The sequence below is a fragment of the Syzygium oleosum genome, unplaced genomic scaffold, assembly GCF_021117445.2.
Source record: "Syzygium oleosum isolate NSW1041296 unplaced genomic scaffold, Sole_v2.1 Sole_v2.40, whole genome shotgun sequence".
Taxonomy (NCBI): domain Eukaryota; kingdom Viridiplantae; phylum Streptophyta; class Magnoliopsida; order Myrtales; family Myrtaceae; genus Syzygium; species Syzygium oleosum.
In genome coordinates this window covers 857952-866146 of record NW_026607524.1, presented here as the reverse complement: position 1 = coordinate 866146, position 8195 = coordinate 857952, and the positions used below count along the sequence as shown (strand labels likewise).

The 8195-nt window shown below is 39.4% G+C and overlaps 1 pseudogene; it reads right to left on the bottom strand.

Moving 5' to 3' along the window:
* Nucleotides 1-720: 720 nt before the first annotated feature.
* On the bottom strand, nt 721-2475 carry LOC115684154 (actinidain-like; annotated as a pseudogene).
* Nucleotides 2476-8195: the final 5720 nt, after the last annotated feature.

The following is an 8195-nucleotide window of genomic DNA, read 5'->3' as shown; positions in this document are numbered from 1 at the left end:
TAGATTATGTGGGTCTTCAAAAACATACTTGACAGTTTGTAAAGTCTGAATAACTTTCTTCTGAGCTTCCAGAATATACAGACCTGGAATAAAATTGTTCAGAATAAGTATCAGATTTACAATAACATAGAAGGTTTTGTCAACTTCAAAATCAATAGGAGTTTTCCTCAACAGAGAGAAGAAGAAAAAACAATGTATCTCTTCACTTCAATTTTCTTTTAGTGTGCTGGTTTTGAGAAGAGTTCAACAAAGTTCCATTTGTATAGTGCTAATACAAATAGGTATGATGTGTGGTATCTTGACAAACATAGTTTGTAAATCTCGAAGCACCATGAACAGAAACTAATCACCTTAAGGAGATTTGGTAATCCGTATCTCATCTCCTGTTTAATTTTGTTACAATATGTTCGGTTTTTTGCACATGATGCAAGGCAAAGTCAAAGGACTATGATGGCCAACTAATGCAACTTTAGCCGAGAGTCCACGTAGGCTCTGCGCAGATCTCTGCCCCATCACACCGAGCAAAGCAACTCGTGCCCTCAAAGCATTTCCTCGTTTTCGAGAGTTCATCTCTTCAAGGTGATGGCCTAAGGACTTTCTTGAGTTGATGGGCAACACTAAGTTAGGGAATAACCCACTTGCTTTGTTTGGTGGTTGTGTTTGTCAGAATTAATTTGTTATCGTCTTTTCAGGATTATTATTTTTATTTAAATTTTCTGATTACAACAAACAGTATTGCATTATGAATCCAACACCTACAACCCCAGGATCCCTATGAATTCTTATGTATCCTCGCCCCACAAAACATCCCAAGAGTTCCTTATCTACCGGAACTTGGTCCTGTCCACGTGCATCTCGTACCCGACAAACGTCATCGCGTGGTTCAAATTGGACCCACACGGGCTAGTAAAGATCCCGCCTGCATAGTTATGGAACACAGCTCCACTCGAGTCCAGCGCTACTGATACCAGTTCCTTAGCCACGGCCTTCAGCATTTCATCCTTGTTCGAGGGGATGTCCCTGTAGTATGATATTTTGGCCTCGGCGATAGATGAGCGCTGCATGTTGCAGGTGATGTTGACCTCGACATGCAGGTAGTTCATTGTGGAGCTGTTGCCTTGGTTGTTGATGATGTACTCGAAGCCGTTCTCCATCCAATCGCATTGGCAGCCCCTGTTACCGCCATTGGTGGCACAATCTATGAGTTGTCAGCAGCACACCAGAGGTGATCTGTATGATTGCTTCCGCCTCTGCCGCCACCAATAACAACCGGCAAGATCCCGTACACAGAGGGTAGTGAGTGAATCGTGTAGTACGATAACTCAATCAAGAAAACTTCAAGCCGAAGCTCCCATAGCTATGTGATGCCAAATTAAAGTGTTAGAACAACTAATTTGTATGTTGTTTCATTAATAAGATTCATTCTTTTATGACAAGAGGGATAAAGCAAAGCAGTAATTGCTGACATATCTTAGGATAGGCTTCTAAGGGCGCAAATAATAAAATTTCTTTTCCCGGGCCCTATTTCTGGCTGGAAATAGAAAAATATGTTTCTATTACCCAGACAAGTTTCTGAGCAAAAAGTAGTGTTTGATAACGGCATAAATTGTTTTATTCCGTAATAGAAATTCGTTTGATAGGCGGCTAGCTAGCAAATGCGAGTGATGGTGGCTAGCGGTGGGCGGCTGATGGGCGAGTGGGGGCGACGGCAGAAGGTCGGCGAGCAGCGAACAGGCAACGGCGAACAACCGGCAAGTGGCGGACAACTGTTGGGCGATGGCGGACGGCGATGGCGGACAATAAAAAAGAGTTGTTATTTCTATTTCTGTTCCCAAAATAGAAAAGTAGAAAATGTTAACTTCTCATTTCTCTTCCAAATTTATTTCTAGGCTAAAAATTTATCCCGGAAATAAAAAAATGAAATTATTTTACCAAACGGATTTCTGTTCCAAACATGTTCCCGGAAAAAAAAAAACAGAGAAACAAAATGGTTATCATTCGCGGCTTTAAGTTAGCAGTAAATTTCTTATTACATTGGCCTTGGTTCCATATGCGGTTCATCATGTTGTTTGACCCAATCGACGCCATCCCGATTGCTACTCAAACCTTCGTACTCAAAAGAATGGACTTGGGAGGAGTTACTGCGTGTTGATGATGGCAATTTGTATCCAGTATATGTTGCCATAAATTCCTCGTTGGTTAAATCCAAGAACTTGTGCAATCAAACCTTGTAAGTCCGATTCGCAGCGCCATTGAAATCCTCAACGAAGCATAGACTTTCCAGAAAAATCTTCAGACGCTTCACCTTTTCGCCCACGTCCGTGTAGTCAGCCCGTGTCGAGTCATCCACTCCTCAAACTTTTTAGTCACGGACGACATGTCGTAGGTACGAGATGTGACGTCCGAGGCGCATGCACATGTACACAAGACAAATATCAAGCATGTGGAGAAATTTTTTGCAAGTTTGAAAGCCATTTGAGCAATAATGCATGAAGGGATATGTTTGTGCAGTGGAGAACGAGGGAATGGATTAGTTGTATTCATAGAAGTTGAATGTCAAATTTTCTAATTGGAGCAATTTGATTGCAAAGAAAGTTGGTGACGAGCAAGGTCAATATTTATTCCATGCGTGCGTGTGGAAATATAATTATTTATCTATTTGATCAATCTTCTCATATTGTACTTTTCTTCTCATTGAGAGAGAGAGCGAGCTAATAGCAAGTGACTACTAAATGTAGATCGCAATCTTAACTTGTGGAATGACGTTCAATTTTACTTCTTTCCAAATCTTATTATTCATGTAAATTGACATTTATTTAACTCAAGTCAAGACTAAACGAATATTGACAACTAGATTTGTTCATAATTTTTTGTATAATTTCTAACATTTGATAATATTTTAAATTTTGATTAAAAAAAGTCATTAAACAATTATTTTTGCTCAAAATAAGACAAAAAAAAACACATGATAAATCGCAGACAGATCGGTAGCCATTAATAATATATGTAAAATTAGCTAAACTAGATATCTATCATGTTCCCATGCGTGGAATAATTCCACAAAAACTTATGAAAACACCAGTTTGCAGATAATTAAGTAAAATCTGACCAAAATAATAATAATTAAGTGAAAGCTATCGGTTGTCGAACAATTATCGAGTACTAACAAAGAAGTAATTTTTATAGAACTTGATAGACTTGGTTTAAATGATTGAGATTCAACAAAGAAAAAAGAGATGAGTCTATTCTAAGTCGATGCATGTCGACGATAAGTAATTTTTATAGAACTTGATAGACTTGGTTTAAATTATTGAGATTCAACAAAGAAAAAGGAGATGAGTCTATTCTAAGTCGATGCATGTCGACGATAAGCAATTGGGAGATAACAACAAACAATTTGCAGCCTAGGAGCACCATAAATATCATTGACTAAGACCAGTGTTGGTCCACACAGATTAAGATTGAAGGGATTATAAGAGAACAAACTATTTTTAACTTATCCCCAAGAACTTCGTTTGAGCGGGGAAACGTTTGATCTATTAAATCACAAACATTTCTTACTAAAAATATGTTGGAAGTCACACTCACCACACTAAGATTAGTTGGAAGTTTAATTGAAAAAAAGTTGATCGGTCACTCAAATAAGGATTGGTAAATTCGAATGACACTTGATAAATTTATGGCGTTGGTAAGAAAGACAAATGAAAGTTGATAAAAGATGAAAAAAAAAAAAAGAAATTGGTGATTTGCACACCATCAAAAAGAGTTTGTCTCATAATATTTTCAGTCAATTACCAATAAGCTATCAATGAATCAAATAAGCAGTAGCTTTTTTTACCAGAGTTTTTATATATTTACCGACCTTTTTTTAAAATTTACTAGCATGGGTAAAAAGTCTTTTCTTTTCTTTAGACTGAACCATACAATCGTCCAATAGGTATGACGACCGAGAAAATATTAGGTGAGTTTAATACTCCATGTCACCCATGCAGCACACCATTCAAAAGTCGACATCTGGCAATCCGGGCCCACCTTTTGACTCCTCTGTCTCTCTCCCCTGCTCCGTTGCTTTTGCGTTTATCGGACGTTATCTCTCTTTCTCAGTTCAGAACTCCGTTGCTTCCTCTCCGTCCCCCTGCTCTTCCCGCTCGACCTGAATCTCCGGAGCCGCATGGGGCACCTCCGACGGCACGATCTCGGGGATCTCCTTCGAGATGGGGGCGTGGCGGCCGACGTGTCATGTACCCTTTTTGATAGGGGCCCTTTTTAGATAGTGCCTGACCGCCCGAGCCATGTACCCTTTTTTATGTTAGTGGCTATTGACCCATTTTTGGTTGGTGTATATGCTTGTCTTTAAATATTGTAAATCCCTATTAGTAATGCAAGTTATATTTATTGTATTTATTACTATCCCTGGGTCATGTTGTTTTATATTGTACAGGTGTTTGACTGCTTCCGCATGTGCATTGTTCTCTGTGTTGGGTTTTAGATCGGCGACGCGTCCTGAGACATCGCACTAGATTCGACCTCGGTAGGGTTGTCGCGTGCCGTAGGGTTCGGGGCATGACAAGAGCCATGATCCCCAATGGTCGAGCCCAAGACCCTAGTGCATATGCCTAAGTCCTTGGTGGCCAGGCCCAAGTACTCGACTCCCACGCCTAGGTCACCTGCACCCACGCTTAGGTCCCTAGAGATTAGACCCGAGACCCCAGCACCCAAGCCTGGATTGCCAATGCCTAAATCCAGGACCTCGGGTTGTACTCGAGACTTTTTTTCAAATGTGTATTCATTTCTTTTCTATAACAAATATCGAAAAATGACTTTCGTATTGTTTGCAAGATACAGGCCAACATAGGATGAAAATAAGTTTCTTTGAAAATATTTTCCAACACAGTTCATATTTGAAACAAACGGAACCTTAATAACCTCAAAAAGCATTTTTATAATAGGTGTGAAAGAACATATCAAGGTGTGAAAATATAATTAGTCATGAAGAAAACCCCAAAAAGCATCCGCCCCTCCCCTCAAGTACACGGCACTTTTCATTGCGCGTCCTATTTGCTTATTAAGTCAATGAAATGGAAAATCTTGATGATGACCACAACTATGTTACAGCTTTCAATAACATCCGATTCCAATTTTGAACGGCCTAAAAAAGATGTACTTTGAAGTTGCATTTGAAAATCTCATTGAATCAGTAGAACATTATTAACTTAGAAAATCTCACTGAATTTGCAAAATCTTTGTGCCAAGAGAGAAAGCCCAGCACAACTACCGAGATTCGCCACGTCTCAGATGTTGATTTCATCCTTTAACCCGCTAACACACATTTCTTTTATACACAGTAAAAAGAGAAATGATTAAGTGATTATCCTTAATCCACTGTAAGGTTAACAGCCTCACATGATTTACGGATCATGTGCCAATAATCATTCATATAGATTTCACTGTGGAGTTCACATGATCAACTAGTTGAAATGGGCTTGACCTACATAATTTATAGATCATACAATGTTTTTTACTTGACCATTATCAAGCTGTTCGATTTCATTCACTTTGTTCAATGTGGCCAGTTGAGAAACAATCTCTTATGAAGGTTGACTTCACATCCTCAATGAAGTGTCCTCCCTAGCCGTGATTTCTTCGTTTGTTATAAAAAAGAATATTTAATTAAATACATGCTATCATATTAACATGTCACTTCATATGTATCCAGCCATTGCAACCCTCTAACATCAATGATATTTCAAAGACTGAAGCAACATATAAAACTATAAAAAAAGGGTAATGTAATTTAAACATTACTAATAACTTTTTCCACAACTTTGTATCTAGAATCTTTTCTTTGATAGCATAATAACTTCTTTCATGATTACATTACAACTTGAGGTCCATTTGTTCCGAGGAAGATTTACTATCACAAAACATTCTTTTTCATTTATGATATTTGGGTCGCTAAAAAAAATGAGTCAACGAAGTCCAAAGTCAATAGAAAACTTAAACTTAAATTAAAAAACAATGATTTTCTTTTTAAAATTAGAAATCATTTTCGAAAATGCGACTTGTGATATTCTGAATTTCGACCCATTTTCGGGATTTATGAAATGAATATTTCTTCAATGTGCTTTCAGTGAAATCTCGCTCGGAATTGATCACTCTTGAGTAGACTAGCCGTTAGGGAATGACTAGCTAGGAATCAAGTACGTGGACTTAAGAACTTGGCCATGGATTGACACTTCAACCATAAGAATTGGCAAGGGAATATTTTGAGTCGTTAAAGGCCGATCCAAGGATGATTATGGAACAATTCGCAAATGTCGTGCAATTGGGTCGCAGGTGATTCCGCTTGACCATTGTATGAATTCGAACGATCCTAAACCTAATCCGAACGATCGCGTCATTTGGAACTAGTGATTGACCCTCACAATTACATGACAACCGAGATCGTCATGGCTCGAGTAAACTTAGATGTGGCTTGATATCGAATCGGCCACAAGTTGATACGCGTAATTCCTAAAAGCCACCCGTTAGTTCGAGATACGCTAAAGTCGCATTTGATTGAATTTGACCATTAATTAGAATTCGAATTGGGCGTCGAAGTTTCAAGATTTCCACGACTAATTTGTCGAACGTCGTCTCATTAAACGTGGTTAATTGTCGGGTTGATCAGAAATTTGGAAAAAAGAAAATTAGGCAAATTATTTTTTTGTGGAGATAATGTTGAACCCCCCTCTCTTCTCTCTCTCCTCTCCTTCTTTTCCGTTGACCTCCCACGCTGCCCCTACTTGTTGACTGCTTTTCCGCTGACTTCTTCCTTCCCTCACGTGATTGCTGCTCTTCTGCCTTTGCTTTACTGCTTCTCTCCCTGCTGACTTCTGCTGCTGACTTATTATGCTGACTCTGCTACTGCCCCACATTACTTCTACTTCTGTTCTGCTGAACCCATGCCTCTGTTCTGCTTCTGCTAAGCTGCTGGTTCTGCTTCGCTTCTACTTTGTTTTCCTGCTGCTGCTTCTCACTCTCCAGTCCACGACCACTCCCTCTTCTCTTCTTCTTCTTCTTCTTCTTCTTCTTCTTCTATTTTCTTTTCCTTCTGGCTGCTTCGCTGCTCCTGCTACTGCTACTACTACTTTGATGCTTCTTGTTCTGCTTCTCGCTTCTTCTTGCTGCACGCCTGACCAGCAGCTTCGTCTGCCTCCACCAACCAACCGCCTTAGCCGTCCGGCGACTGCTCGCCGCTGTCCGTCGCTGCTGCACCGGCGAGGTTGCTGCTACCCTTTCACTCAGTTTTTCTTGCTTAGGCTAAGAGTAAGTACTCCGTAAGCCTTGGTTAGGATAATGGGTTACTAATGGACATGTTTAGAGATGGTTTAAGGGCTGTGGATAGTTGGTTTAGTAGCTAGTTGTGCTGGGTGGTGCTTGTTGGTTGATTTCCGGTAAGGTTGCTGCTGCGTCGCTGGATTTTACTATTTTTTCTGTGACTTGTGTGGGCCAAATTTAAGGAAGTGTTCTTCATGAAAGTTGTTCATAACATCTTGAAGTTTGACATAAATTAAATCTGGAATTTTTGGATATCATTTAGGATCATTCGTAAGTCCATTTTTTGACTGTATTCAGTCTGCCAGAGTTACTGTTCATCCGACCTTCTGGTCTTTCGGATTTTCTATAAATTTTTCCAGACCTCGTTTCAGCAAACTTCCTTCACAATAATTGTTAAGAACATTCGTATCTATGACATATAAAAATTTCAGAGCTTTCCAAAGTGATTTGGGTACTGAATGAGTTGTATTTTGATGGTCTGAGGGGCTGTCCGAGCGAACCGGGTTCTGTCCAGCTTTGAGTGTCAAAACGAGGCATTTACAGTCAGAAATGGATTTCGTGTCCTCATGAAAAATGTTTATCAAGATGTTTTGTACAACATATCCAAATTTCAGAATTTTTGAAGTTGATTTACTATTTATTTTAAAGGAAATTCGGTGACTGTGTTACTGCCCAGAATTGCCCGGAATCACCCACTTTTGTGTGTATTTGGTTTTCTCATTTTCGGGCAATTATTCAAAGACGGGGTTATCAATGAAAAGTGTGGCATTTTATTGGCCGAGTAAGTATTCGGTTGGCATGTGACCAATTCTCAAAGATAAAAATTGGCATTGAGTGGATAATGTGTGTGCATGATCACGTCACGTTCCGTCTAG